Genomic DNA, 13,495 nt, shown 5'->3' with positions numbered 1-13,495 from the left:
CCGACATTGCATAGGTAGTATGGCTTGGATCACAGCCTTGAGCGGGATCTCCTTTCCCCGGAAGACAATAATTTTTCCTTCCAACCACTAATTTTCTTAACAATTCGTTCAATCATAAATTTAAAGCAGTCTGTTTTATCAACACCCACATTTGCTGGCAAGCCCAAGTATTTGTCATTCATTGCCTCCGTCATTATATTCAGTGTTGTACACATTTGTTCTCTGATCTCTACCGTTGTTCTCTGATCTCTACCGTTGTATTAGGACTAAAGAAAATATTTGACTTTTCAACTTTTACCAGCTATCCCGATGCCGCACAATATAAATCTAATGCTGATTTCAGGGCTGTCGCATTATGTTGGTTGTCTTTCATCAAGATCAATGAATCATCTGCAAAGAGAAGATTTGTGACTGGCGGGGCGTCTGTACAGACTTTAACTCCAGATATGTTTCCGTTTTCCTCAGCATGCGTCAGCAAGGCATTCAACCCCTCTGTGCACAGCAGAAAGAGGTATGGTGATAGTGGATCACCCTGCCTCAACCCTCTAGTAGGCGTGAAGCTCTCACTTTTCACTGCATTGATCCTTACTATGTATTCGACAGTTGAGACACATTGCATAATCGAATTCTCCCATTTTCGACGAAAACCCAATCTCAACATAATCTCCTTCAAAAAAGGCCACTCGACTCTATCATATGCTTTGTGCATGTCAAGTTTTATAGCACACAAGCCCTCTCTACCTTCTCTTTTGTTCTTGATTGTGGAAAAACATTCATATGCCACTAAAATATTATCCGTTATCAATCTTTCCAGTACAAATGCACTTTGTGTTGGACTAATAATTTCTGGTAAAAAAACCTTCAATCGAGTAGCCATCATTTTTGCAATTATTTTGTATACCACATTACATAAACTAATCAGTCTAAATTGTGTTACCTTTTCTGGTGTATTAATCTTAGAAATCATCACGATCGCCGTATCATTCCAACCGTTCGGGATAGTACATGTGTTGATTTCTTTCATAACCTCCTCAATTAGGTCCTCCCCCAGCATGGGCTAGAACCTTTTTAGAAATCTGGCCCTCAAGATTTTAAGTCCCCAATATCGAATAAATCTTTCTTCTGTGATATAAGGGGCAAGTAGTTGCCAGTTGCTTACATTGGTCATGATGAGCATCTCATACCCTATGGGAAAAGTTGCCAGTTGCATGCATTGTCCCATGCAAGAAAACTTGACGGTGCTAATCTAGTTGTTGTAGTATGATCATTTCCTGTTTGCTTTAAGGCGCGTCATAGCATATACATATTTACATAAAAAGTAAATTATCAAAAACCACCACAATTGCGTTGCTCGGTGCAGAAATCTATCGTTTTCATAAAAGTTTGCCGAAAACATTGATTTTCAGTAATCGCGTTGCCGAAAGCACTAACTGGTCAAATGAGAGTCGTTTGATGCCAAATATGTCTAATGCCAAATATGATAGACAGCCTCACTTTCAGGGCTGATGTGGCACCAGAATTTAATGAATAAAAAAGGGCATGTATGTGTTTCTTTATTGGTTTTATTACATATTTTAAACTTTAAGCACCAAGAAGTCAAACTTGTTAAGTAGCATCACAAGGGAACTCTGAATCTATTCGTGGTTTCAGCCATGGTGTCGAGGACGAGTATGGTCTGCATCAATGGCATGGAATACTTTGATAGAGTCGTTGCAACTTGATGAGTGGATTTTAATGCGACGAGTGGGACAAAATCGACTCGTCTGGAAAAGAATCAGAGTAATGATACATTGGTGGGAAATGGTCGAGGCGTGACGTGTTTCCATTCTCGTCGACTCATCATTTTTTTTAACACAGTAAAGACGCAAGCGCTCATATACACGTGCAAACACTCACCCTAATGAACGCACACACACCCTATCCCTTTGAGCACCTTCAAAAAACTGAGCCAGCATATCATCTTGAAATTTACGAAATCACCGTAGGCACCTCGTCATCAACGGGAAAGTCTCCTCCCACTGAATGCGCATCACCGGAAATTGTGAACTAAATTCAGGAATAAATGCGAGCACCAGGATTTGAACCCTAGTGGGTTGGGGATACCACAGTCCCTCAACCATCCAACCACAGGTTGGTTCGCACTCATCGACTTATCATATAACATGAAAAACGGTGTGTTTTTTTGTTGCGAATCTGAAAAATGGTGGTTCTTGCAGCACAATAACGGTTTTAAGATATATTCTAGATGATACGTGCCAAGCTGTGCACCATATTGGTGCGTCGGTTTGGGCATCCACTCTATTGATACAGGTGTACATCGTGGGGTTCAAAATAGAAAGTTCTTTAATTCACTACATTTGGTCCATTCTTATTTGATCAGCAGGTTCCCAGAACTATGCTGCAGTGTTTATTTGTTGGGTGCATGAAATAAGAATGCTTCCCTGCCATGATGGACCACCACATCCACGGCAGGCTTACTTTGGCTATGATAGTATGCAGGTCATGTCACTTAAGCTTGTTCCGGTGTTGTCTATTGAATATGAACCCCTTGAATCTATTGCTACTTAAGCAGTTACAACTTACGAGAACCGGCAGTCGAACATTCATAGACATAGACAAAAAGTGGGTTGAAGTCAATAGGAATCAACCAGCGGAACATAAAACGTGTATGATAGCCAGCCACGTGGTGACGAGGAGAATCTAAAAGTTAGTTCATCCAAACAGCATATTAAACATTTCGAAGCAGCTGTCATTTAAAGATGGGCCCTACCACATTGACATCATCATGAACTAAAATCATAGCAATACTTATTTTTGCAATAAAATTTTATTATATCTAACTTTTTTCGAGACTTGTGATCTGGAACAACTGTAGTTGACTTATGTTAATGCAAGGTATTGACCAACATGCAAAAATGTATTAGTATGAATTAGAAATTACTCTGGCGCATGATATCCAAATGTCCTTAATACATGATTCAAATGGAGACGTGCTTGCCATATCGGGAGCTTGATTTAAGAGGTTGAATTCTGCAATTTTCGCCTTGAAGTCCTCAAACAGAAGCACATTGCTTGATCTGATGTCCCGATGGATGATTGAAGGCTGAACCTTCTCATGTAGGTATCTATACGTTTTGCCGCCTCGATGGCAATTTTGACTCTCTGCATAGCACAGGGCCAGACTGCGCACCCTGAACTCCTTTACTTCCTGTTTATAGAGAAATACGCAACAGAATACATTATAAGGCATATGAGTGAAAATACACAACAAGGGATTCGAATATGACTAGAGGCCGTTAGCACCCAATATTGATACACACAGCTCATAGACGGTTTCACATATATGTATGACCAACGACAACAACAACGACAACAATAGATCCATGGCGAAGTGGTAGAGCTATCACTACGCTATGGGCCAACCGTTTTTGTTGCAGATCAATAGGTCACTGGTTCGAACCGGTTGGGCCCTATTGTTTTATTTTTCTAATGTTATTTCTTTGTCAACTACTGTCTTGGCCTTCCACACTTGCGTCACAAGTAGTCACTTTGAAGTTTTAACCATATCTAGATTTATTCCCTTTTCATCCGTTATGCATTTTTTGTCATGTCGATTTCTCTTTGTGAGAACTGTTATGCTTACATTGCATGGTCACCGCTATTCAAATAGTTCTCAATTACTTCCCTTTTCATCTGTTTTGCATTTTTTTGTCATGTCGATTCTTCTTTGTGAGAACGGTTATGCTTACATTAGATGGACACCGCTATTCAAATAGTTCCCTTTTCATCCGTTATGCATTTTTTTGTCATGTTGATTCTTCTTTGTGTGAACTGTTATGCTTACATTAGATGGTTACTGCTATTGAAATAGTTCTCAATTACTTCAAAATTAAGGCAATTATGCATTGTATATTCTGTGTAGCGTGATAGACCGATATACGCAGTTTTAGACACGTAGGACATTTCTCCAATTAGGCCCCTTCAACAGAATCTAAGAATGGCATAACCCAAAAATAGCATCTTACATAAAAGCTGGAACTGGCAATCCATGAGGGCAGGTTGAAGTATGTGTACCTAATTTATGATGGCATATACAGCTGATATGAGTATGTGTAAGTTCTTAACTAGCGCTCTAACCCATATCTATATCTGCAAGGATACAAATTGATATTCATTTTGCATTGACAATAAAGAGTGAACCAATTAATATTTGAACACAAGGATATGAATGCACCATCTATCTATTTGCTTGTGAAATTATTTATTTAGGGTCAAACAAAAATGGGTCCATAGCTCAGTGGTTGAGCAATTGACTGCAGATCAATACGTCACTGGTTTGAACCCGGTTGGGCCCTATTCGTTTCTTTCTTCTATTTTAGTTTCCTTCTTCAACTATTATCTTGACCTTCCACACTTTCTTCTAAAGTATTTACTTTCGTCTCTTATGCATTTTTGTGTATGTCAGTTCTTCCTCCTGAGAATATTTTTTTCATCAAGTCGTACAATTTTTTGGTTAGGATAGAAGGGCAAATGTATTGGTTGGGTGCTTCAAGAGTTAATAACAGACAGGGTGATGTATTAGAGCATCTCTAGCAGACCCCGCAAAATCCCAACCCGCACAAGTGTTTTGCAGTTCGTGGAAAAGTGCATATGTAGGCCGGTGCAGACGAGGTCAGACTCAGACCCCGTATAATCAACCCGTAAAAGAGAATATTCTCTGAATATACCTCTTTCTCTTCCTCTTCTCACGCCAATTTGAAATCAACCGGCGACCGACGTACGGACGAAGAAGACACGGCCAAAGTGGAGGAGAGAGACATGGGACGGCCACGACGCGTGGGCGGAGGCCGGGCGTGCGCGGCCGGACTCAGCTAGCTAGCTAGCGCGGACGTAGCTACCTAGCTAGCTAGTGCGGCCGTAGCTAGCTAGCTAGCTCGCATCGATTCAGCTAGCTAGCTTGCTTGCATCCACGCAGGCGACCCGGCGCGGCGGCCGGGCGGATGGGCGGCTGGGTGGCGGACAGGCGCGGCGGCTGGGCGAGCTTCATGGCGTTGGCGGGAACAGAGATTCCTCAACCGCCAATATTGACCGGTATGCAGGGCCCTGACAAAATTGCCTTCAAAACTGTACATATGAGGGTTTTGGATTTGCGTTCAGGGGCCCCTTAAATTTTTATAAGGGTCGGACGATTTTAAGGGGTCTGTTTGGCCCCTTTTTTTAACTGGAACTGTGAAAACGTTTATTTTGCAGGTTTGACCACTTATACGAGGTCTGCTAGAGATGCTCTTAGTTGCATGCCCAACAACGGACATCATATTATTATTTTCGTGGTAATGCACGAGATTCATATGTATTTTACAACAAGGCAATGGATTTGGAGACATTGGATCTACCTCTTGGCTTGGGGGAGGGGGGGCGTCACGGGCAAAGCACAGCTCCTCCCCCATTGATGGCGGGGGCGGATTAGCATGAACATGGGGGGAGGGGATCAGAGCGGGGAGCGGAGCAGTTGACGGGAGACTCCTCCTTGGTGGTACGTGGGGAGAGAGGGCTCCATGAAAAGGGTGAGGTGTGCGTCATGGTTTTAAAGAAGAGGGCTCTAGCGAGAAATGTCCCGTTATAGTGGGAAACCAAGTATGAAGGGAGGGTCCGGCAGGAAAATGGTAGGGTGCGTCCTAGGGTGAGGATTTTATGTTGGAAATGCGTGTTGGAGATAACATGATGGATAGTTCAGACAACCACATTCCCCCCATCTAGACGGTTGCAATTTGGGGAGCCGATAGGAGCCTGTTTGATGTCCTAACCCGCCCGTAGTAGGAGAAATGAGCTTCAACCTTGAAAACAATTTTAATCCTTCATTTGATTTATGTATATGCATGCATTGTAGCCCATAGCAACGCGCGAGTGTTCTACTAGTTTATCGTTCTACTAGTTTATCTTATTGTTTATCTTATTGTTAAGATTTCAAAATTTGGAAGAAAAATTGGGTTGTTTTACATATAATGCCTTTTATAGCTGACAAAAAACAAGTGCTCATATCTAGGGAAAGGAAGGGAATTTTAAGGTATCACATGATATATCATAACATTTAATGGATATTTTTTGTGAAAGAAACCACATATTCATATTCATTATATAAAGTTGAAAAATACAACACATGTGGACGATTAATGGATACTCACGTGCATGCATGCGTGTACACATGCAAATCCGCGGCACAAGCCATGGTTTTCCGTACATAATGTATGTACTAGTGGTTGGGGCGCCACCTGGTGGCGCCACTTATTACGGGCCTGTGCGCACTTATCTTGTCTCAACACATTCAGCTGTCATGTTTGGTCCTCAGTTTCATTCATGTGCATCAATATGAGTGTATTCTATAACATTAGGATCTATTAGTACTACATTTGATCAAACTTACAGGTACAATATTATTTGAGTTCGGGGGTACACTTGTTATTTAAGTTTTGAGTACACCTAAAGGATGATATGTACCACTCACCCATGGAGCATAAACGAGTGAGACGATGCATTATAGTTAATCCAAAAGTGAAGACAAGCTAACATGAAGTGATTCAGTTTAGCTGAAGAAAGGGGCCTCATGAGGCCACAAATAAGGAACCAAACAAAAAAGAAAACTTTCAGAGTCCTCTAGAGGCTTGGCATCATCCATTTCCACATCAAAATCAGCATGATGCCTTTCACCGGAATTCTCTTCATCTTCATCTTGATGTACCCAACACAAATGCTTCATGGATTTTAGTCGGCTGTAGTCCCCACCAGTTCTGCCCTTTCCCTTTCAGACACCCAGGAACAAGTTGATCTAACCCAGAACAACGTATAATTACCTAGTGATTCGTTGGACCTGAATGGCAAGATACCTAGCATGGACATGGAAGGTGAGAGTAAGAATAAAATAACATTCTACCTCCGATCCAATGAAAGTGTCATGGCTTTAGTTCAGCATTAGTTCAAATTTGAACTAAAGCCACAATGCTTTTATTGGATCAGAGGGAGTACCATTTACTGATATGATTATTATTGTGCACAAAAAATTGCCTGATGACAAGAGATCATAGTTAAGCATCATATATTTATTAACAGTGAAAGTCTTAATTAAAGGATACGAAACAACATACTCAGGGCAGGGAATCTATCCAGATTTTACATGCAAGAGTGTATCCTTATCTTAAATAAAGAAAACGTCTATGTATGATAAGATTCTTACTTCAGCATTAAGACAGTCAGTCCAAAAGAGCAATAGAACAGTTCCATATATTAGATTGCAGAAGAAAATGCACCATAAGACATTCTAGTACTACAAAAAAGGGAGACTAAAATACTTGAAAACTTCGAGGATTCTACACCAATACACCGCTAACCATAATATTTGAAGCTTCTGAAATGAACAAAAAAAACAGACTAACAATGTATACAACTGTAAGTAAAATATTTTATTGTGATGAATGTCAGGACGGGCGAAGGTGAACCAAAAACACATAAGAAACTTATGTACTGAGCTTGAAGAAAATGACAACCATGGACCAAGGGCATTTATACCTTCAGCTGTCGATTTTCAAAAAGTGTCTGCTCACCAAATATAAGCTGAAGCTCTAATTTCAGTATCTTATGAAAGCATGAAACCAACTCTACAGTTCACCAAATTTTATATCATTCATACATTGATAACTATGAAGGGGAGCCTTGGCGCAGTGGTAAAGCTGCTGCCTAGTGACCATGAGGTCACGAGTTCAAGTCCTCAAAACAGCCTCTTACAGAAATGTAGGGAAAGGCTGCATACTATAGACCCAAAGTGGTCGGACTCTTCCCCGGACCCTGCAGAAGCGGGAGCTACATGCACCGGGCTGCCCTTTTTCATACATTGATAATTGTACAACGGTTATGCTCCATGATGACCAAGGAAAGCTATATACTCCCTCCGCTCCTAAGTATAAGTCTTTGTAGAGATTTCACTATGGACCACATACGGAGCAAAATGAGTGAATCTACACTCTAAAATGCATCTATATACATCAGTATGTGGTTCGTGGTGAAATCTCTACAAAGACTTATATTTAGGAATGGAGGGAGTACCTTATTGTCACTCATGTATGTTCAAAAATAGCTAGATATGTACTTCAAAACCATAAGCAATAGAGAGACTACAGAAACACATATCATTCCAAGCTGACCTATTTTAACAAGTATTAACTTTGATAACGTGCAAATGAAAACTGAATCTGCAAGCCAATTTCATTTGTTCTATTTTCTTTTTTGGCGAATGGAAATTCCATTTCATCCTAATACTGTGATGAAAAATGCCAGTTTTAGAAAATGTAAATATATGTGATATGAACCTTCTAGCAATCCATAGTACCAAGCATTATAATTTGTAGATAGCAACCTGCAACTTTGCCTCTTCCATCCTCAGACGACAATTTCAAATCAGGAGTTGGTGGCCACTCATTAAATTTTGACTTGAACGGTACAGTTTCTTATCCCTCGATCATTTTCATAACATGTGATTTTGTTCGGGTACCATCATTGAGCAATATGTGGTCAAAAGTAAAGGATACTAAGCATGCAGCAACACAAAATATAAACCATTAGCATGCTTTGATTGTAGGATTAGGAAAATGTTTCTAGAGAATGTTATATGATATTTCACCAAGGTGGTACTTCTTCTAAAATCATCTGAATATATATGTATTAATTTTTTCTTTCCCAGACAGAAACAAGTAAACATTTCGCAGGAACATGTATTAGTTCATGCAGCCAGATTGCTCTAGAATATTATCATACTTCTCTACAAGATTATATTTGACTGATAGGAATCAACTTGACATGTTATAACATGTGCTAGCAAGTGAGAATATTCATATTCAAAAACTGGCAACAACTCTCAAAGTGAAATGCACCCAAACATCGTTTGTATAAAGCAAATCATGTGTCGACGATTTAAAATCAATAGTCTCTAGCTGTCCTTCAAAACTGATAAGTCACAAAAAATGCTACCCAGTTCAACATTTTCAAGAGTTAATATATCTCATAGTCATGGATGAATTAATGATGATAGCAAATTACTCTTATTGACTACTGATGATATTGCGCTTTGGACATTTAATGTTAATCAATTACCATTGCAATTTGGCCGCAGCTTTCATGTCTTCTCGAGTCTCCTCTAAATGTATCTTCCTCGGAAGAGGAGCAACACCATCAAACAAAGCCCGAAATTCCCCAGCTTCAGCTAGTAAAACAATGCAACGTTAACCTCTCATAGTCCAAATCACAAATGACATAACTCTCTGCCAATGTGGACAATCACAACACATAAAGACATAAGGCAAAAACAACTACACGGGCAGAAGATCAGCTAACATGGAAGCACCAAAAAGAATATCTTACTACCCACGTCAAGGAAGAACGAGATTACCTCACACTAGGTTGAATGGTAGTGTAGTATTGGAGCATGCTCACTGAAGAAGCCAAGTCTTCCATCGGGACAAGGGACTGCAGTAACAGCAGCACAAACCCACTCGTGAGAGTAAACTGTTCCAAAATGGAACACAAAATTTCATGCAGGTTTGATGACAGTTTGGAGCTGAATAAATACCTTTTACCGATGCGAACTTCCTGAAAGCAGTATATGTTGGGGATCGTAGCAGAAATTGAAAATTTTCTACGTATCACCAAGATCAATCTATGGACTAATCTAGCAAAGAGGGGAAGGGGAGTGCATCTACATACCCTTGTAGATCGCTGAGCGGAAGCGTTACTAGAACACTGATGAGGTAGTCATACTCGTAGCGATTCAGATCGTGGTCGATTCCGATCTAAGCGCCGAACAACGGCGCCTCCGCGTTCAAAAAACGTGCAGCCCGGTGACGTCTCCCATGCCTTGATCCAGCAAGGAGAGAGGGAGAGGTTGGGGAAGACTCCGTCCAGCAGCAGCACGAAGGCGTGGTGGTGGTGGAGGAGTGCGGTACTCCTGCAGGGCTTCACCAAGCACTACGAGAGACAAGGAGGGAGAGAGGTAGGGCTGCGCCTTGGGAGAGAGACTCGTGTGTTGTGCAGCCCCAAAACCTCCACTATATATAGGGGCAAGGGCAAGGGGAGGCGCCCTAGGGTTTCCCCTAGGAGGGCCGGCGGCCAGGGCAGATGGGATCTCCCCCTTGGGTGACTTGGCCCCCAAGCCAGGAGGTGGGAACCCTAGATGGGGCGCCCCACACCCCCTGGTCACGTGGGAATAGGTGAGGGGGGCGCATAGCCCCTTAGTGGACTGGTTTGCCCCCTTCCCTTGGCCCATGAAGCCCACCAACACTTGCCGGGGCTCCCGAAACACCTTTCGGTCATGCTGGTCATCACCCGGTACCTCCGGAACACTTCCGGACTCCAAAGCCCTTCGTCTAATATATCAATCTTCACCTCCGGACCATTCCGGAACTCCTCGTGACGTCTGGGATCTCATTAGGGACTCCGAACAACATTCGGTAACCGCGTACATACTTTCCCTATAAGCCTAGCATCATCGAACCTTAAGTGTGTAGACCCTACAGGCTTGGGAATAATGCAGACATGACCGAGACATCTCTCTGGTCAATAACCAACAGCGGGATTTGGATACCCATGTTGGCTCCCACATGTTCCATGATGATCTCATCGGATGAACCACGATATCAAGGATTCAGTCAATCTCGTATACAATTCCCTTTGTCTACCGGTATAGTACTCGCCCGAGATTCGATCGTCGGTATCCCGATGCCTTGTTCAATCTAGTTACCCGCTAGTCTCTTTACTCGTTCCGTAACACATCATCCCGTGATCAACTCCTTGGTCACATTGTGCACATTATGATGATGTCGTACCGAGTGGGCCCAGAGATACCTCTCCGTTTACACGGAGTGACAAATCCCAGTCTCGATTCGTGCCAACCCAACAGAAACTTTCGAAGATACCCGTAGTGCACCTTTAGAGCCACCCAGTTACATTGTGGCGTTTGGTACACCCAAAGCATTCCTACGGTATCCGGGAGTTGCACAATCTCATGGTCTAAGGAAATGATACTTGACATTAGAAAAGCTTTAGCAGATGAACTATACGATCATGTGCTAGGCTTAGGATTGGGTCTTGTCCATCACATCATTCTCCTAATGATGTGATCCCGTTATCAATGACATCCAATGTCCATAGTCAGGAAACCATGACCTTCTATTGATCAACGAGCTAGTCAACTAGAGGCTTACTAGGGACATGTTGTGGCCTATGTATTCACACATGTATTACAGTTTCTGGTTAATACAATTATAGCATGAACAATAGACAATTATCATGAATAAGGAAATACAATAATAACCATTTTATTATTTCCTCTAGGGCATATTTCCAACAGTCTCCCACTTGCACTAGATTTAATAATCTAGTTCACATCACTATTTGATTGCAATGAATCCAACACCCATGGGGTTTGTTCATATCTTGCTTGTGAGAGAGGTTTATTAGTCAATGAGTCTGAACCTTTCAGATCCATGTGTGCTTTACAAATCTCTATGTCATCTTGTAGATGCAGCTACCACGCGCCACTTGGAGCTATTCCAAATATCTGTTCTACTATACGAATCCGATTTACTACTCAGAGTCATCCGGATTAGTGTCAAAGTTTGCATCAACGTAACCCTTTACGACGAACTCTTTTACCACCTCCATAATCGAGAAAATTCCTTAGTCCACTAGTTACTAAGGATAAGTTCGACCGCTGTCGTGTGATCCATTCTTGGATCACTCTTGTACCCCTTGACTGACTCATGGCAAGGCACACTTCAGGTGCGGTACAGAGCATAGCATACTGTAGACCTACGTCTAAAGCATAGGGGACGACCTTCGTCCTTTCTCTCTCTTCTGCCGTGGTCAGGTCTTGAGTCTTACTCAATATTCACACCTTGTAACACAGCTAAGAACTCCTTCTTTGCTGATCTATTTTGAACTCCTTCAAAATCTTGTCACGGTATGTATTCATTCGAAAGTACTATTAAGCATTTTTGATCTATCCTTATAGATCTTGATGCTCAATGTTCAAGTAGCTTAATCCAGATTTTCCATTGAAAAACACTTTTCAAATAACCCTGCATGCTTTCCAGAAATTCTACATCATTTCTGATCAACAATATGTTAACAACGTATACTCATCAAAAATTCTATAGTGCTCCCACTCACTTCTTTGGAAATACAAGTTTCTCATAAACTTTGTATAAACCCAAAATCTTTGATTATCTCATCAAAGTGTACATTCCAACTTCGAGATGCTTACTCCAGTCCTTAGAAGGATTGCTGGAGCTTTGCATACTTGTCAGCATCTTTCAGGATTGACAAAACCTTATGGTTGTATCACATACAACCTTTCCTCAAGAAAAATGTCGAGGAAACAATGTTTTTTACATCCTATCTGCAAGATTTCATAAATAATGCAGTAACTGCTAACATAATTCCAACAGACTCTTAGCATCGCTACGAGTGAGAAAGTCTCATCGTAGTCAACTCCTTGAACTTGTTGGGAAACATCTTAACAACAAGTCGAGCTTTCTTAATGGTGACACTTACCATCATTGTCTGTCTTCCTTTTAAAATCCATCTGCACCCAACAGCCTTACGACCATCAAGTGGTTCTTTCAAAGTCTATATTTTCTTTTATGCATGGATCCTCTCTCGGATTTTATGGCCTCGAGCCATTCTTTGGAATCTGGGCCCACCATCACTTCTCCATAGCTCGTAGGTTCATTGTTGTCTAGCAACATGACTTCCAAGACAGGATTGCGTACCACTCTGAAGTAGTATGCATCCTTGTCGACCTATGAGGTTTGGTAGTGACTTGATCCGAAGTTTCATGATCACTATCATAAGCTTCCACTTCAACTGGTGTAGGTGCCATAGGAACAACATCCTGTGCCCTGCTACATACTAGTTGAAGTGACGGTTCAATAACATCATCAAGTCTCCACCATCCTCCCACTCAATTCTTTCAAGAGAAACTTTTCCTTGAGAAAGGACCCGTTTCTAGAAACAATCACTTTTGCTTCCGGATCTGAAATAGGAGGTATACCCAACTATTTTTGGGTATTCTATGAAGATGCATTTATCCGCTTTGGGTTCGAGCTTATCAGCCTGAAACATTTTCACATAAGCATCGTAGCCCCAAACTTTTAAGAAACGACAGCTTAGGTTTCTCTAAAACATAGTTCATACGGTGTCGTCTCAATGGAATTGTGTGGTGCCCTATTTAAAGTGAGTGCGGTTGTCTCTAATGCCTATCCCATAAACGATAGTGGTAATTCGATAAGAGACATCATGCTATGCACCATATCCAATAGGGTGCAGTTGTGATGTTCGGACACACCATCACACTATGGTGGTCCAGGCGGTATTAGTTGTGAAACAATTTCCACAATGTCTTAATTGTGTGCCAAACTCGTAACTCAGATATTCATCTCTATGATCATATCAT

The 13,495-nt window shown here is 41.5% G+C and overlaps 1 non-coding gene across 1 annotated transcript; it reads left to right on the top strand.

The window, feature by feature from the left end:
- Window positions 1-4,283: 4,283 nt before the first annotated feature.
- Window positions 4,284-4,355, top strand: TRNAC-GCA. Its single transcript has one exon. It is a non-coding gene; the product is annotated as a tRNA-Cys (tRNA).
- The last annotated feature ends 9,140 nt before the right edge of the window (window positions 4,356-13,495 follow it).

Source organism: Triticum dicoccoides, chromosome 4A (assembly GCF_002162155.2).
Source record: "Triticum dicoccoides isolate Atlit2015 ecotype Zavitan chromosome 4A, WEW_v2.0, whole genome shotgun sequence".
NCBI classification, from domain to species: Eukaryota; Viridiplantae; Streptophyta; class Magnoliopsida; order Poales; family Poaceae; genus Triticum; species Triticum dicoccoides.
The sequence above is the reverse complement of the archived record's forward strand: the minus strand, read 5'-3'. Positions and strand labels throughout refer to the sequence as shown.